This window comes from Triticum aestivum, chromosome 3A, assembly GCF_018294505.1.
Source record: "Triticum aestivum cultivar Chinese Spring chromosome 3A, IWGSC CS RefSeq v2.1, whole genome shotgun sequence".
NCBI lineage: Eukaryota > Viridiplantae > Streptophyta > Magnoliopsida > Poales > Poaceae > Triticum > Triticum aestivum.
The window spans coordinates 729,435,713-729,435,998 of NC_057800.1; positions in this window are offsets into that span (position 1 = coordinate 729,435,713).

Sequence of the window (286 nt, forward strand, 5' to 3'; positions counted from 1 at the left end):
CGCTCGGCCCAGATCTGGGCCCTTCGGGCCCCATCTGGGTCTGGGCGGGCCGACGGCGGGGCGGGTCGACGGCGTGGCTCCCAGGAGGCGGGGGAGCGGCGATGGGCGTTGGGGTGCTGGCGGTGCTGGCGCTGCCCTGCTGCAGCGTGACCGGCGGGGCTTAGCGGGCCCGATTCGGGCCTGGCCGGGCCAGGGGCGGCCTGGTATGCCCTGCTGCTGCGTCCGGACGGCGACCGCGACAGTGCCGGAGGCTCGAGCCTCCTGCACGACGGCGGAGGAGGTGGTT